Source organism: Ursus americanus, chromosome 32 (assembly GCF_024610735.1).
Source record: "Ursus americanus isolate L20-20 chromosome 32, mUrsAme1.1.p, whole genome shotgun sequence".
NCBI lineage: Eukaryota > Metazoa > Chordata > Mammalia > Carnivora > Ursidae > Ursus > Ursus americanus.
Window position 1 is genome coordinate 9,057,070 of NC_142158.1, and position 15,473 is coordinate 9,072,542.

General features: G+C 42.6%; 1 pseudogene; it reads left to right on the forward strand.

Moving 5' to 3' along the window:
* Positions 1-5,793: 5,793 nt before the first annotated feature.
* LOC123801605 (short coiled-coil protein B pseudogene) lies at positions 5,794-6,087 on the forward strand (annotated as a pseudogene).
* Positions 6,088-15,473: the final 9,386 nt, after the last annotated feature.

A 15,473-nucleotide genomic window follows, 5' to 3' on the forward strand; every position in this document is an offset into this window, starting at 1 on the left:
GAAGACAACAAAATCCACACAATAAATATCCCAATAACACAGTGGTCGGCATCCAGTAAAAAATTATCAGATGTAAGAAATAGTAAATGAGACCAATGGACCCACAACCTAGAAAGCAAAATCAGTCAATGGACTGATGTCAGAAATGACAACAGCTATTATAAATATGCTCAGGGTTTAAAATGAACATGAACATAAGGTATAGAAAAATGGAAGATATAAAAAAGAATGAAACTCTAAATGAAACTCTAAAGCTGAAAAGTACAACATGTGGAAACAGGTAGAAAAAAATCATTAGATGGGCTTGACACCAGATTAGACACTGCAGAAGAAGAGCAGAATGAACTTGAAGAAATAGAAATAGAAACTACCAAAAAATAAGTACAGACAGGAAAAGAAGAAGAAGAAGAAGAAGAAGAAGAAGAAGAAGAAGAAGAAGAAGAAGAAGAAGAAGAAGAAGAAGAAGAAGAAGACTGAATAAAATTAACAGTTCAGAGACCTGTGGGGCAATAACAAGTTCTCTAATGCATAATTGGATCCCAGAAGGAGAGAAAGAGGAAAAAATATTTGACGATGAAAAGGCTGAACATTTTCAAATTTGACAAAAATTATAAACTCACAGTTCCAAGAAATTCAGTAAACCCCAAGCAAGAATATACTCAAAAGCATACTCTATGGTTTGTGATGTTAGCATCTACCATTGCTTACTGCCTGACCTGATTTATTAATTGAATGTGCAGGTGGCATGCAATGTCACACCCAGCCTTACCAGTGGGTCCATCTCTGCCCCAGAGACATTGCCAGGTGCATGGTCTGAGGGCCAACATTGGGAGCTGGTAACAGAATTCACAATAAGGAGATCAGAAATTTTAAAAACTAGGACCAAGTCAAGCTGAGGACAAGAGGACCCAAAAAATAAAGTAATGCGCAGAGGAGGATTAAGTCATTGGGCAGCACAGCTAAATTTCCTGAATCAGATAGATTTGTTAGTTTATAATCAGGCTGGGCTCTTGTGTGGTAGTTTGTCATCATAAGCATCGAAAAGGTTCTTCCTAACTTCTAACAGAAGCAGGGCTGAACAATATTCTTTGTGACTCGAAGTTTTGTGTAAATTCCCTTGATTCAAACAAGACGACAATGTCCTCCTCTCTTTGTCCACTGAAATGGTAAATTCCTGGTCAAGGGTCTGTGATTTATTCACTGAATTTCTAAGAACAGAGAAACCAATTAATAAATCACTTCTAAATAGAAAAGTCTCCCTATGGGTATCTTATGCCTGGGAGTTCTTGGACAGGAAGGAATGTTCCTTGTATTTAGGACAGACCAAGGCATTTTATAGTTAAGAGGGAGGATTAGAACTTGTGCAAAAGGCTGATGAGTAGCTAATCTTTAGACAGTCACAACGAATATGGTAAGATGTTAAAATTCACCTGGTATCTAGACTAGAACCTAAAAATTAGAGGCTCATTTTTTAATATATATAGCATTTTGCTGATTTGAAAAGAATCTATTTCTTTATAGAATATATGAAATAAACACAAAAACAAAATAAAATCTGGTTTACATATTTGAAGATCTATTTTGGGGAAAACATATAATAAGATTACAGTGTATAAGCTTTTTGTAAACTAATTCTCTTCAGTCTTGAAATTTTTCCCATTCACTCAATAAATAATGCATTTATTTTCCCCACAAAATTAAGATCATGCTCTTTACATTCATTTCTTAGTCACTATTTTTTCACTTAACAGTGTATCTTAGGTATTTTCCCATGTCATTCAATCTTTCATCCATTGGCTCAAAAAAATTAATTTTACTGTAGGATAATTTTGCTTCTTTAGTATAGTTATGTCTCTTTTTTCTTATGATGCTGGCTAATTGTAATGGCAAACATCTCTGTCTTGTTCATGGCCTTAATGAGCATGCCCTAATGTTTTATGTATTAGTGCTGCTGCCAGTTTGAGACAGACAATCTTTATCACTGTAGTTGCCTTTCTATTTCTAGGTTGCCAGGAAGTTTGTTTGTTTGTTTGTTTGTTATTTTTGAATCATGAATAGGTGTCAAATTCTGTCAAATTCCTCTTTGGCAACAATTAGGCGGTGCATTGTGGGTGGGGACTGGCATTGGGAATACCAGTTGAGGAACTATCTCCTTGGTCCGTGTCAGAGGAATGAGGACTAAAGCAACAAATGTGGAAAAGGAAAGAGGAGGTCTTTTACCAACACAGCAAAGGGAGTTAGGAAAAGGAAGAGGCAGAGATATCTGTGAGATTTTGAGCTGGTTTCCTGCGGGGCCACCTCCAGAAGAAGCAGAGGAGGAAGAGGATGTGTCAGAGGAAAAGAATGGTGAGATACCTGAGACATTCATATGGAGGTGCCCAGCTGGCAGACGAAAATCTGAGTCTTTAAGAACAAGAAAGAAGAAAACTTAGATTCATAACTTACCTGCAGAGTTACGTCAAGGTCACAAGAGTACGTGAACTGGCCAAGGGGAGAGCACACAGAGTGAGAAACACGAAATCTGAGGAATGGGGACTTTTGAGAATCTCCTGGTGGCTCCTTGGTGGTTACTGTGTTCATTTGCTAAAAGCTTAAATGCTTCTTAACTGAAACAAGGAAGAGAAAAAATAGCTTGGTTGAGGTTTGGGAAGTATCTAAAATGGAAAACAAATTTTTCTTTGAAATAAGACAGAATGCTAATGATCTTCATAAAGAGGAGAGGATGAAATGAGAGTTTACATTGGATGACTGATCTTTTCCATAAAGTAGGCAATGAGGTTTTCTGCTAAAAGGAGGGGCATGAGGGTAAGTTTGAGGTGTGAGCATAAGTAAGCATAAGCATAAGAAAAGCATTCTTGGGGAGTTTGTAGGGGATTGACTGAAAATGAAATAAAAGACGACCGATTCTGGAAGCTCAATGTGCACAGCAACAACGTTGGAGGTTCAATCAGTTTCCACCCCTTAACTTTTTCCAGCAGGGCTCAGCAATTTGGAATTCAGAGGGAAGAAAAAGGATGAAGAATGATGGGAAGCCACGGAATGTAGAAATGGGTTGAGTAGGGAACTGCAGGAATATGTTGCTCAAATTCACATGGAGGTAGAGAAACAAGAATAGGGTCTCAGTAGGAAATAGTCAATTAACCAAACATACTTTTCCAAAGTGTGTTTTATGGAACCCTAGATGTGTAAAAGACGCTTCCTTAAAAAAAATAATAAATCTTTGTCAAATTACCGTGCAAAACCTTAGAGCTTTACAATGGACATTTACATTTAAAGGGCCCACCACGGTCAGAAAAAAACCTGTTTTGTAACCTAGAACTTCCTAAGCTTATTTGACATTGAAGTACTTTTTTATGTAACTCATATCAACAGCACTTATGAGTACTTCTATTAGTGAGGATAAGCTAGGTTATGCTGTTGTAACAAGTCAATCTCAAAATCCACTAGCCGAAAACAGCCAATGTGGGTCCAAATAGCCACTCAGGAACACAAGCTAATGGAGGTTCCAACACTCTGTGACCATCTGAAACATGTAGATCCAAGATTTGCCGTGGTCGGGGAAGAAAGCACATGGAGAAGTGCTCACTCTTCACGCTCTGACCTAAAATGGTATACATCACTTCTGTTCATCTCTTATGGGCCATAACTGGTTGGATGGGCCCACCTAAGTGTAAGGGACTGGGAAATAAAAGAGGGAGGGGGAGGAGGAAGAAGCTGTCCTTCAGCAGCATTATTTATTGAAATATTGTTCTGTTTTCAGCATTTTGCTAAGTGCTTATATGACATGCATCATGTCATATAATTCCCACAACAACGTTATCAGTAAGGTCGTTTATTATCCCTATTTTTTGAATCAGAAAATTGAGACTTGAAAAGGTTAGCCAATTTGTCCAAAGTCACAGAGAAGCGGTACAGGAGGCTAGATTCGGACCATCCCCTCTAGGATGGCAAAGCCCATACTGATCACCACTGTGTTCATCTCTCCCGTGCTTCTATGTCTTGTTTTTGATGGCCAGGCCCTTTTACTCACAGTTTCTTATTTCATACTCAACAACTCTGCCAAGATATCTACTTGTGCCTTCATTTCTAATGAAGAAAAGAGGGGATTTGAACCCAGTTCTCTTTAACTCTCAAAGCCCCTGTTAGTGCACTTTCCCAGACCTCTTTTTCTACCATATTGATCACTGCATGAAGATTATTTGGTCTTCCCCTGGCTAGATTTGGTTTACACACAATATTCTGGACAGACCTAAGATGTACCTTTGTTTCACTGGCACTGAAATGATGGTTACAGCTTTATCTAGATCTTCCTAATGGTGATCTCTGGATCTCTTGACTGCAAAATCTCCTTCATACTGGAAGACTTGAAGTCTTATACCTTGAAATGTCTCCCCTCCTAAATTATACGTTATTTTGTACATGCTGCTTCTTTCTTTGGGAATATCATGAGGTTTTCCTAGTAGTTTTCCCCTATAAGCTTGGTACTCACTACTCAGGAAATCCTGTGTCTACTGCACATTGGAAGATTTAAACATATAGAGTTAAGACTCAAAAGCAACTCTCTTTGAGGAAGAAAATCTCAGGAGTAGTAGGTTCCCAGCTGTGTGGTTCCTCTGGGTCCAAATTATAGAGCCCATGAAAGCATCCTCCAGAGTTCCCCAGGCACAGTGGGCTCAGCAAAGAGTTTGAAGACCCATCTGGTCGATGTAGCAAGTGGCTAGTGAGCCCCGCTGCTTGCTTTCAGGTAACTTAAAAGATTGAATAGTCTCAGGCAGAGAGCCTCAATGACCCCGTGGAACTGGGAGCAGCAGTAGTAAGAGTGGAGGGTGAGTCTTGCCTCTCTAAGAGATCAGTGAACCGTAAACAAGAAATCCATACTGGGCAATCAGCTCACAAGCCAAATGATGCCAGCAATGTGAATGTCAGGATTATACCAAAAACCCATATATCAGTGGCTTAAACGTATAGGATTTTGTGTGCTTGTTTTGTTTCCTACGCAGAAGTAGTCCAAAGGTCGGCAATCCATGGCTACAATGCTGGTTGTGTGATGTCACCAGTGACATTGTCTATTTCTAGCTTTCTGTTCCCTGCTCATGGCATCCATCCATGACTACAGAATGGCTGTTACAGCTGCAGTCCGTGTTCCTGGCTGCAAGAAGGAAGAGCAGAGGGCAGACACAGTGACTTCTGCTTAAATCTCATTAACCACTCCTGTCCACAAGGGAGACTGGGAAATGCAATTTTTCAGCTGGGTACCTTGTGGCCTTCCAAAAATTCAGATACTGAAGAAGAAAGGGGAATGGGTGTTAGGTCCTTCATTATTGTCACTGCCCCACAAGGAATCCAATAAACTGCACACGTTACAGGCAAGTCTTGGAGGCCAGTCAGTCTAGGCTGTGTGAATGCTTATTTTCACTGTGATAGTTGCGCCCTGGGAGGCAGTCCAGAGCCCCCCTCATTACACACCTGGTAAATAGCAGACGTCATCACTGTCCCCGACAATCCTGACCAGTTGGCAAAAGTCCTTCGACTGGAGCTGGACCTATGCCGCAAGATGTTTCACCACAGCTTCCTGCATAGGTCCATCTTTGCACCTTGCAGAGCCAGTTAGCTTAATTCTAGAACCAGCAAGTGGTTGTCTTCGAATCTGAGAGCATTATGCTCACTGATACCCACGGGAACACTGAGGATGCTTTTCTTCTATCAGTTGTATCCTTTATTAGGGACACCCTGACCACTGAAGAACAATTGATTAGAACCCTCCCACTGCCAGCATCTCCAACGGCAGACCATTCGTCAAGGATTTCGTACCCAATGCCCAAAAGTTTGTTACTGGAGATGATGAATGCCATCATGTATACAGTTGATGCTGAAAATCAGGTGGAACTGCAGGAAAAAACACAACTTATTAATCAAGTGTGGGAACTTCAACACACACTTGAAGATCTGTCAGCAAGAGTAGATGCAGTTAGGGAAGAAATTCTGAAGCTAAAATCAGAAAACCAAGTTCTCGGACAATATATAGAAAACCTCATGTCAGCTTCTAGTGTTTTTCAAACAACTGACACAAAAAGCCAAAGAAAGTAAGGGATTGACATCCCTTCTGATGATCTTTCTCTTTTCTTTAAAACTTGGATACATTCAAAAATTACAGTAATTTTGCTTGTGGCTTAATCGAATATTTATGAAGATAATGTCAGATCTAGGCAAAATCAGGAGTGTAACAGAAGACATCCATGAGCTTGCGTGATATATGTTAGTCTATGTAAACATGCAAATGTCTCATAGAGACTTTATAATTAGAAATGCATATATTTATAAAACTTGAAAGTGAATGTTTTGTCAAATTCGCTTTGATTTATAGGTGTAGCACTTTCTTTTATTATAGGCACAGTAAGAGATACAAGAAAATAGCCATCGTATTGTGAAAAGTGACCAAAATCATGCGTTGACTGTACAGCTGTGCGTACCCTGTCCACTGTGCTGTGCCTCTTCTCCATGCACTTCTTCCTTCCCATTCCCTTCCCCTAGGGAAAAAAATACTGGTTTCACATTTGTAAAAGTAATTGTAATAGTTAATCATCTGTGAGAATAACCTGAGCTTGAATTGTTGAAATTTAACCCAAATGGGATGCTTTCGCAGTTAGAGCTCACCTTAGTATTAAGATAAGATTGTTGGTTTCTCTTTACTCAATTGAAAACAGAGGCTATACATATGAAGACTTTTCTTTGCCACCGAATTGTCAAATTGGGAAGGTTTGTTGATAAAAACTTCCTTTTGCAAAAAATAACCCACTTGGTATCTAAAAAGATGAGCTCTGGTTATATATTTGTAATAGGAAATTTTGAGAAAAATGGAAATAGGAGAGGAAAAGTACTTGGCATACGGTAGAACCAGCTCCAAATGGTTTTACTCCAGATTTGCATGATCTCTGGCACAGACTAGATCTTTTGGAGAATTTATATATGAGAGTAGATGAAATGTGACTAATCTTATGTCAACCACATCTAGAAGAGAATAGTTACAAAGGGTTCAGTCTCAAGGTATATTTGTAGTACCCAGCAGACCACCTTTTGCAAAATCCCTTTAGAGCGAATTAGTATAAAACTCATGAATAAAATGCATGCATATTACCCGACACCTTCTCAGTATGTTCTGTCACCACGTCTCCCTGAATGTTCTGTTAACCGAACTACTTGGTTCGTAGTGTCTAATCACTCTTTGACAGTTTCTAAAAATTTAGTTTGTAGATTCCATTCGGCAAGAAATTTAGTATTAGAAGTAATGTTAAAATGTTAAATAGGATAAGAGATCCACTAATATCATTTTGGCTGTTAGATTTGAGCTACTTTGAATCATAGACTAGTCTTATGTTTGTATTGGTGTAAAATTTGATGAATGACCTTAGCTGTATGAATATAATAGTTATACGGCAAAGATTTTGCACCCCTTTTGTGACCTAATTTACAAACACTTAAAATTGTGTTACAATCGTGCTTTACTGTTCAATAAAAAAATATATATATTTCAGAGAAAGAAAAAGAAAGGAAGAAAGAGAAAGAGAGGAAGGCAGGAAAGAGGAAAGAAAGAAAGAAAGAAAGAAAGAAAGAAAGAAAGAAAGAAAGAAAGAAAGAAAGAAAGAAAGAAAGAAAGAAAAGAAAGAAAGGAAGGAAGGAAAGGAAGGAACGGAAGGAAGGAAAGAAGAAGAACGCATAAGTACCACTATGTACCAGGCACTGTGCTTGGTGTGGAGTTAACAAAGATGAGGGCATTTCTCTTCTTGAGAATTCAGGGAATAGTGGGAACGAGCAAGTACAGAAAGAAATTGTGATGTGATGGGGGAGTGCGACAGGAGAAGTGTGAAGAAAGTCCAGGGACTCTGAGAAAGTCCCTGACAGCACACCACTTCTCTTAGTCCACTGGGGCTGCATTAAAAAAAACCACAGCCTGGGTGGCTTATAAACAACAGAAACTTATTTCTCAGCTTTGAAGGTTGTCAAGGTTGTCTTCTCCCTGTGTCTTCCCATGGCAGAAAGTGCAAGGGATCTCTGGGGGTCCTTTTCATAAGGGCACTCTTTTATAAGGACTCCATCCTCATGACCCAGTCACCTCCCAAAGGCCTCACTTCCACATATTATCACCTTGGGGATTAGGATTTCAAGATATGAATTTGAGGGACATAGCAGTGATGGATTGCAAGCTTTAGAACACATAAGAGCACCTGGGCAGCTCACAGACGTGCACGTTCCTATGTGTGGTCACAGGGGTTCCAATATTACAGATTTGAAATCTCGATCTCCAGATTTGCCTGGCAATATAGTCTCTTTTTCTCCACAAAAATCTCAGATAATCCTGACACAGTAGTGGAGCCCACTTTGAGAAATTCCATTCTAAGGGGTGAGGTGGGATGAATATGCTGGAGAAAGAAGGCTCAGAAGCAATAATTTATGAACCCATAGGCAGAGCATTCTAGGCGGAAGGGATGGCTCAGGTGCAAATGCCTGGCACCATCTGGTTTGTCTAAGAAAAATAAGACGCGGGGACGAGAACGTGAGCCTGGAGAGCCTCAGGCGGTGCCGGAGCCACAAAGATGTCGAAGCCAGACTGTATTTCTAGCACTTCATAAATAAAGGTTAAACAGTTTTCCTTCTGTAAGACAAAGCTGCAAGCTGGGGAGCCAGGAGCCTGAGCTCTGGGGTTCCCAGTGGAGGGCTGGCAAAAAGAACCACAGTGCACTTGAATTGATCTAGACTGACCACAAATCTGTCCCAGCTCCTCTTGCCTGCCTTTTGTTCCTCCCGCCCCTCTGCGTCAGCTGTGCCTGCCTACCGCTCTCTGCCCTTTGCTCCTCTGAGAATTGGTGTGGTCTATTATGCCTCTCTGGTTTAGCTACCTTTCAGGTTCTGTTTTTGTTTCTAATGCTTGATAATGTAACATCTAACAGTTTTCTCCATTCTGTCCTGGCTGCCCCTGGCAAGCCAAGTTCACCTGCCTCACGGCAACGATGAAGGATGTCCTCTCCATGGAGCCGAAGGGGAGGCAGGAGCTCCCCGGCCTGGACCAGTAATTGCTCTTCCCTCTACTCCAGCTCTTATTGCTAACCCTGTGCACTGGGCCAGTGTTCCTCCAACCGGGGTACACACTTTCCGGAAAATTTGAACACTTTCCAAATGATAGTCAGGCAAGGATAGTTAAAAAGGCATCAATGCCCATAGGTATTCTTTGCTAATATTGATCCGCTTGAAATGAGCCTGTGCTTAGAATATACTTTCCTCACTTTACAAAAGAAAGATGTATCCCTTGCCCATCCCAAATCCTGTTTTGATTCTTTGCTGCAGGAAGGAAGCTGAAACAATGGGATAAATTAAAATTAATGATAAACCAAGTCCCTTAAGCTCGTAAGGCTTTGTGTCCTTCCCTGTCTTATACATATTTCTGCAAGAAGGGCATGTTGGCCCATGACGGCTCATAATTCAGAATATCCAAAGTAGCATAAGCTTGCGATGTGGATCCTTTAAAATGTAATTTCTGCAGAACTATTGGATTTTCCAAAATACGATAAATTAAACACACAAACAAAAATTTCACCTGCTATCTTTCAGATATAGCATGCTTTTATTCAGTAAAGTAACGAAAATTTATTTTATCCAACGATATAAAATATTTATTCAAATTATAGTCAATCCTCATTTTATTTCAACATATAAAATAGTTAACATTTCCTATCTCCTATTAATACAACTTATTTTAAAAACGTGTGAAACGTTTTAGAAGTCAATTTAAAAAATGCATGGATGAGTACAGATTTTCAAAATTCTTTTACAAGGTGTATAAACCGACGTTTGAAGACCCTAGAGTAGGACACTTGCCATCAAGGATCACGGTTGTTCGTGTTCTGTTCCAAAGCGTGCTGAGTTTCTACTATGTGCCAGGCCCAGTGAGCCTTCTTTGAAATAAATGCATCTCTCTGCGCTCAAGAAAATGCTCGGTCTCCTGGTGGTGAGTGACCTGGCCTCAAAGAGCTCTACTGTCAGCCTTCCACACTGAGAAATGTGTGCATCACACTCCAGGACCAGAAGCTGTGACTCACACAGAAGGTCGTCCTGAGAGGGCGGCAGGCACCCAGTCACACATTTTGGGCTTGCCTGCTCCGGTGTGTCCAGGGGCATGAAAGAAATGGCAGCTCAAGAGGGGATCCAGCGTGGGGTGCGTGCTCCCCTGGGAGTGCAGCGGGGCTCCAGAAAGCCAGGACACAGCAGGGCACACACAAAGTTCCCAAGTAATGGAATATGCATACAAGCTGGGATGGGTGTTCAAACGTGTCGTCCGGCAGGTGCGCGAGGTGCAGAAGGGGCAGTTCCGGCCCATGAGCCAGCTGTGGATCCACGTGGGGCGTCAATCACAAAGGCGCCGTGGAGGAAGCTGGGCTTGAGCGGGACTTTGAATGATGGCTAGGATGTGGGGAACTGGAGAGAGGCAGGGAAGGTGCCCAACCGCCATCAGTCAGGCAGACATGCATGGAGCAGCTGGTCTGTGCTCAGCTCTGCTCAGGACCCTGAGGAACTGGGGGACGTGGATACAGATTTGATAAGGGAGTCCAGGCACAAACGCTGGGAAAATTCAGGTCTCCCTGCAGGGAAGGATGTGATTAAGGCCTGGGTCGCTGCCACAGCGAGCACCCCAGGAATTTGGAAGGGGGAAAACTCCCAGTGGATCTAATGGGTTAGGGATGAGGGGTGGCCTTGGAGAGACGAATGAGCCAGACTAGGGAGGGTAAACAGGATGTGGATTGTGGGAAAGAGGGAGGGGCATCCCAGGTAGAGAAACCAAAGGTGGCCTAGGCTTGGCCTAGAACTGACCTGCTGTGTTGAGCAAACAGCTAAATAAAATGCTAGAAGACTGGGCTGCTAAAGCAGTCACCCCTTCAGCGAGGGAACATTCTTGAAGCACCTAGCTGCCAGATACTGCAGGTATCCAGTGGGGAAGACTCACTGAAGGATGGTGAAGAGGGCTGGGAAGAAGAGGTTCAGGTCACAGGGAAGCTTACAGCAGGAGGTCCCAGCCGGTCTGGGGAACAGGAAGGGTGGGGGATCCTCAGGGCACACCGGTGGATTGAGGGAGCCCTTGGAAAGTAGGACTGTGGCAGAATGGATAGAGTCACAAAAGGCAAAGAGAAGCAACAGCTCTTCATTCCCAGCGCATTTCACATTGTGGAGCTTGAAGCCCTCACATGTTCCTCTCTACGGCGATGGCTGATTGCTGGTTAGGCCCCAGGAGGACTGGAGCGATGGCAGTTTGCAGGATGGGACCGGTTTGGACAGAAAGGGAGTGGAAGGCGGGGAGCCAGTTAGGGAGACGTTACACAGCCTGAATTATTCAGTTCCCGGCCCACGGGGAGGACAAACGCTTCTGTGCAGTTGATTTCAGGAAAGATTTACACCACGGCTGCATAGATTCGCCTCCTTGTCACACTACTGACATTCTTCCAAGGGAGATCTTTACACCCTGGTGGTGGGGGAGGGGGTCGGGGTGGGCACATATATATAAATTTTGCGGGAAAGCAAAAAGGAGACAATACTATCGTTTCAAAAATATGGTTCGATTTCCCACATACTCATTACCAGCGATCATCAGCTTCCTTCTCTTTGTGTTCTTTTTGCTTTCTTTTTAAAAGATGTGGAAGTTCTGTGGTAGTATGATCTTTATATTCAAAATTTACAAGAAACCCTCACTACAACCACCGTTGTTAGAATCGTGCCCCATTAGTGAAGCAAGGCCCAACAGCTCAGAGAGGAGGAAACAGGGTTGGGTCTCCAACTGCCCAGTGATCAGACAATAACCCCGGACCATTTGGTCACATTCCAGGCAGGCCTTAGAAAGCGCATGTGTTTTTACACAGTTGTTTCCAGGGCTCTCGGTTACAGGGAACATCTGGGCCGCGTGTATAAGCCGTCTCCACAAGGCAAGGCCCAGGGTGCAGGGGCGGCCGCAGCTGGCTGGGCTCTGTGCACAGACTCCGGCCCGTGCAACGGGGGGCCTGCCGAGAAGCCTGCTCTGGGTGGCAGAACGCTGTGTGCTGACGGATTGGTCCCTATGTGACTTGGAACAGTTAGTTGTGTGGGTCTGTGGCTCGTGCCAGGAACACTGACGTTGTGGTGGGTTTGATCGGTGGGATTTGTGAATGGGTCAGTTAGCGTTGCACAGAGGCAAACTTTGTTCTCTTCACTTAGCTGCCCCCGCCCCGACCTGGCCGGCGCGACAAATGGCAACCAGGTGACGGGAGTGGTGCTCTCCCCGGGGAAACCAACTGTGAGCTCATCCTCTAGGAGGGCGGGTCAGGAATGTCATCCTCACCCATGGAGAACGGTTTATTGTTTTTGCAAACACCCCATATGTAATATCTTCAGTTGCCCTCCCAAGAGCCATGCTGTAAACAAAATGTAACCTCATTTACACTTTAGGGAGGCAGCAAGATACATTGGGTTGATCAAAGGCTTGGACACAGGAGGAGCCAAGATTTGCTTCCCATCTTTGGGGCAGAGCATCGGTACTTGACATGAAAAAGTACTGGAGGCCAAGGGAGAGTTGACGTAAATCATTTAAACCAGAGGCTCAAGGCAGCAGATTGGGATACAACCCTACCCGTTTCCCCATGTGAGCGCAGGCAAACAGAAACTGTCCCTACAAACGAGGGTCTCGAGCATGAGGTGTTAAAAGGCAAATGCTTGTCAGTGACCTTTGGAATACTCCTGGCTGTTGAAGCGGTGTTTCTGTCTCTCTTACCACCCGCTTGGATTTGACAAGCGACTTGAACCGTTCGTTCCCTTTTCCTTTTGGTTATTCAAAAATGTGTGTGCAACCTGCAGCCACAAAGGTTTTCTTTCAAATGGTTCTCCATCTCCCTACAGGAAAGAGAAGACATGAAGTCGCTGCAGAGCCAGATGGTCTGGCTTTCTCTGGCTAAGAATGAGGCTCAGCCCATTCTGCATTGTCGGGCATGCAAGGTGTATCCCCACACCTATGTCCCCAGATCACTCTTTCCTTAAAGAGCCTCTACGCTTCTGCAGGAAAAGTGGTGTCTCCAAATGCTTTCAGGCTACAGTGTTTTTTTTGTTTTTGTTTTTTTTTACTTTAAGAAGTCATCGCCCATAGGGAAGATGCATTATTTTTTCTTGTTTTACTGGCACCTGTAATTCTTCCAATGCCATTTCTTATTCTATCTTTAAAGTTGGTGCCAAGCCGTGATCTACCTCATGTAGGTATCTCATTCCAGACTCAGACTTGAAAGGGTGGGGGAAGAGAAGGAAGTGCAGAAGGGACAAATAAAATGCAAAAGCAAAAAAAAAAAAATTAGTCCATGGAATCATGAGCATGCTATTTCCATTACTCAAATACTTTCCAGATTATTGGATGCTCATTTGGGAAGTAAAAACATCTATATCAAAACATCAACAAAAATATTTATAGCCAATATATCTAAAGATTCATATTCCTAATGCATTTGAAAAAAAATTTTGAGCTGATAGTCAACAAGTTTTTGACCTACAAAAAAATGTCAGTTGCACATGGCTCAGCAGAATACTAAAGCTTTAACATATAAATGGGCCCAGATTATTAGTAGAAAATATGAATGGCTTCAAACCTATGAAAAACCACGTAACCTGACTAATAACCAAAAAAATACAAATAAAAAGCAAAACCAATCTATTTTCAGCTATCATAAATAGCAGGGATGCTTAGCAAGTCTGACTGTCCAGTGCTCGGCATAAAGGAACAAGAATGGAGCTCCAGGGAATGCAAGTTGGGATAACCTCCTTGGAAAGCAAATTGGCGATAATGTAACAAAAAATGTGGTTTTTTTTCAATGTTCAAATCTTAGTTCTAGTAATTCCAGCTCTGTGAATTTATCCAGGGGGAAAAATGTTCTGTCCAAAGATGTACATTGCAGTATTTATAACAGTAAAAATGTGGAAGCAAGCCCCATATCCAAGAATAGAGAAATTAAGCAGTAATCAGAAGCAAGGGAAGTAGCCTTAAACAAACTTGTCTATAAATCTCTCTTTGGTTGTTTAATAATTGTGTGATGTTAGACACATTACTAAAACTCTGAGCCTCAATATTTTTTTATCAATTTATATCATGAAAATAATTCCTACTTTGTTGGGCTGTTGTCAGGGTTAAATGGGAAAATGTATATAAATTGCTTGAAACTGTGTCTGGAATGCAGAAAATATCAGCTTCTCTGTATTATTACCTGGCCATCCTCAATATTCTTCAGCTGTTGAAAGAATATTTAAGCATAATTTGTAATAATGGGAAATTTTGCATTATGTTATGTGAAAAATCAGAGTATAGAGTGAAATAGAGATCATGGTCCAGATTCCATAAAATATTCATAGAAAAAGAAAAAAATAATGGATGCAATAGAAATCAAATTTTAACAGGTTGCCTGGGTCTTAGAATTAGGGGCGATTTGCCTATGGGCTTTCAACTTCTGTGTCATTTCCAAGTGAGCTATAATGAGCGTGCATTATTTTTATCTCAAGAAAGGATAAAATATATTTCCTAAAATACATCACCAGCCTCTGGTGTTGGTTTCCAGACAGAGCAGGTAGTTGTTTTTATCCATGACTCCCAGGCAGGATGGAAAGGCAGCTGAAACGCAGGGACAGAGGTCCAGACGAGGAGCTGGGACCCCTGGCTTTGGGCTCTTGGATCTCTGCTTAATACCCTGCAAGCCTGGCCGTCATGGACTGTGCTGCTGTGGGGAGAGCATCCGGTGAGAGCAACGCTTCACTGCAGAGCTGGTGGAGAACTGCCTCCTTACTCCCTTTCAGCATGACACGCGCCATGCTGGGTTCGCTGTGGAGCTCTCTGATACACTTTGGTTCCCCTCTCCTGCTGCTGGTGGGATGGAATAATTTGGCCAAAATAGTATTCCAGTTCATATCCCTTGTGATGGGCTGAATTGTGTCCCCATAAAATCCATATGTTGAATTCCTAACCCCCGGTACTTCAGAATGTAACCTTTTTTAGAAATAGGGTTGTTGCCAAAGTATTGGGTTAAGGTGAGGTCATCTGGGTGGCCCTAACCCTATACCACTGGTGTCCTTATAAAAGGAGATGTGGACACAGAGACGTGAAGAATGTGGGTACATTCTTCACACAGGGAGGGCACCCTGTGAAGGCAGGAGTTCCACTGCCACACACCGAGGAACGACTGGAAGCTTGGAAAGAGTCCTGGAACAGACCCGTCCCAGCACCTCCCAAGGGAGAATGGCCTTGCTGACACCTGGATTTCAGACTTCTGGCCTCCGGAACTGTGAGGCAAGAAATTTCTGTTGTTTAAGCCCTCCCCCCTCCCCACTACCATTTTGTAATAGTTCATTAGGGCAGCCCCAGTGAACAAAGATGGCCCCCTTTCCCTCAGTCCATGTCGCCCCTTCCTCCTTCCCTCCCTTCCAGTGACAAA